The 2,893-nt window shown below is 38.6% G+C and overlaps 1 pseudogene; it reads left to right on the forward strand.

Moving 5' to 3' along the window:
- Positions 1–729: 729 nt before the first annotated feature.
- Positions 730–936, forward strand: LOC144501658 (U2 spliceosomal RNA; annotated as a pseudogene).
- The last annotated feature ends 1,957 nt before the right edge of the window (positions 937–2,893 follow it).

A 2,893-nucleotide genomic window follows, 5' to 3' on the forward strand; every position in this document is an offset into this window, starting at 1 on the left:
CGGGGGTTCCAGGTCACTGTCAGGCTGTGTTTTGGCTTCGCCGGTTGTTATATATCCAGACCACGCTCCGGTGTGGACGGGTCGAAGGCCGGTAAGTGGATGATGTCCCTGGGGTCGCGATCGCGGATGAGTCCATGTATCGGGGTCCACTGGGTCACAGCCAGTTCGGGGTCTTTCTTCAGATGTCGGAGGATCTTTAAACCTGCAAGTAAATTTAAAAGAACAGTGTTAGTGAACAGTTTCTCAATAAAACCTATTCATTAAATTACTGTTGAATAACCAAACTTATCAAAAAATAGCAAGATTGAATTCAATGTTTGCATATTTGCAAAGATGTAAGTCCAAAGATGTGCGGGTTAGGTTGATTGGCCAGGTTAAAAATTGCCCCTTAGAGTCCTGAGATGCATAGGTTGGAGGGATTAGCGGGTAAATATGTGGGGGTAGGGCCTGGGTGGGATTGTGGTCGGTGCAGACTCGATGGGCCGAATGGCCTCCTTCTGCACTGTAGGGTTTCTATGATTCTATGTAAGCTTAGAAATTAATACCAGTAATATTAATGTATGAAATCCTTAGTCATTGTTTTAACAAAAGCATTAACGTGTTTTTTTCCATAAAGGAATATCGTTTAAATGCAAGTTGCTGCATTTGTTACAATGGTAAAATGAGGCTCCTGTGCATGGCAGGATGTCTAAAATAGTTTTGTCCTTGTTGGAATTTCTACTGTTTAACTTCGCTTCTCGGCCTTTTGGCTAAGATCAAGTGTAGTCTGCTGATGCTGCGCTTGGCAATGGCCACTGGGTTGCTTTTAAGCTTCATTTTCATATGAAGCAATTTTTTAAAAGCGGCATCTCGGCCTTTTGGCTAAGATGCAAATGAGATCAAGCCTTGGAGGAGGAAGACCTGCGCCTCCTCCAGTCAGCTTGCCTCATGCAGATTAGGCCCAAGACAGGGTAAAGGGTCGCATGCCCTGTCTTGTCAGCCTGGATCGGAAATGTCTCAACTTGTTGAGACTCTGAATTGAACTTGATTTGATTGAATTGGAAAAGTATTAAAAAAAACTTTAGATTACAGAAATTAATAACATCTAGTCCTATAGATTTCAATCAAATTAGTTAATTTTCTATCTATTGATTAAGGTGGCAGGATGCACATTCTAAGTGTGATACAACTTTCCGAATAATAGCATAAGCGAATACATACCAATTCAGTCCAATTATCATTAGCGGTGATTAGAAATAAGATAATCAAATATTCCAAGCTATTTCAACCAGCAGAAAATAATGCCTAACATTAGATGTGATTCTGCGATTGGACAAGACTTGCTGAACAATCTTGAGTGTGCTTTGAATTACATTAACAACTAATTTACGATTGTCAGTAGGTTTGCAATGTAACTCACTTACACATGCTAGAAGCTGTAGGCAAAAGGAATATATCCAGAATTTGCACCATTCTTGAATAAACAAAAGCATGGGAGGACAACAGCTCCCTGGTGCATTCATTACGGCAATGTCTCAGCCAATCAGAGCTGAATTTCCAACCAATCCGCATCCCTTTTCTCATGCAGTATAAACTGTTGTTCCCTTTGAAATTTTGCATTCTTGCGTCTGTCCTGGCGAGTGCAAGATGAAATTCAACAGCATGTCTCTTTTTCCAACAATCCTCAAAACTATTGACTGTCTTTCACTATGATCCAACGAGGAAATTGAAAATAAATTGTCAATAATGACAATGCCAATTCCCAGATAAAGGTATCAGGCAAAGCTTATTTTAGGTATTGAAACAGAAGCATTGGAAGGAATGCATGGAGAACAAAGAAAAAAGGCAAAGATGTAAAACCTTTTCCATTATTAAATAGTATCTGGACACTAATTTTGATGTTGATTAGTGAAGACAACATTTTAGGATGGCGCCTTTTATACATTAAAGGACAATTCAGGTAGGAAGGCGTAAATAATAGAATTTAAGATGGGTGACGTTTTCTTAATCGTTTTCAGGTGACTGTCACTGAAAGAATGGATACTTCTTCAATGTATCCTGAAACTGAACAGAATTCAGGCTGGATTGCTTCTCCATCAGAACCCTGCCAAGCTTTAACCCAGTTAGAAATTCCTGACTCCACAACTGTGTAATTGTCAATTTATGCCATCCCCAGTTCAGGAACTTTGGACCAAACAGACCTATATGGAGCGTTCTGTGTTGTTATCCTTGGTCTATGCAGAGTCTGCTTGTCTCAGCTAAAGTAGCAGTGTTAATTTCAGTGTTCCTGGACCAGGGACAGAAAGTAAAATCACCCAAACAGCCCTGCCACTGATTTATTTCTCGTGAAATTTGAAAGCAAATAAATTGGTAATGTTTTCAGGTTTATTTGAAGGGAGTTCAGTAGACGGGATAGAAAATAAAAATAGATGTTACAATTTTTGTAATTTGCAAACATTTGCTAAGTAACTAAATTAGCTGATTTGTGGATAATATTAATTCATGCATTGACATTGCTGTGGAAGGAGAACAATTGAACGGCACTGCATTTGGTTAGAAGTAAAAAATGGAAAGCCATATCACCAGAAAAAACAAATTAAAATCATCCAATTATGCTCGTTCGTCTAGAGTGAGTAAAATACATAATTTTTATTACATTTCTGTCATTGTGCCATAATAAATAAATAAAGCTAATTCAGTAGTAGAATCTAACCATCAGGAAAATTACATGTCACAAATCTGACTAAATATGGCAGTTTGGCACATCTTGAGTTATGTAAATTGGTTGACTTTATGCACAACCTCAGCATTCCAGTTCAGCATCGTCTGAAGGCTGGTGGAGTTAATTGCAGCATACTGAATGATTTGTTTCCAATCTATGACCCATTAACACTTAAGGCAACACTGTTTTGGA

Source organism: Mustelus asterias, chromosome 1 (assembly GCF_964213995.1).
Source record: "Mustelus asterias chromosome 1, sMusAst1.hap1.1, whole genome shotgun sequence".
NCBI lineage: Eukaryota > Metazoa > Chordata > Chondrichthyes > Carcharhiniformes > Triakidae > Mustelus > Mustelus asterias.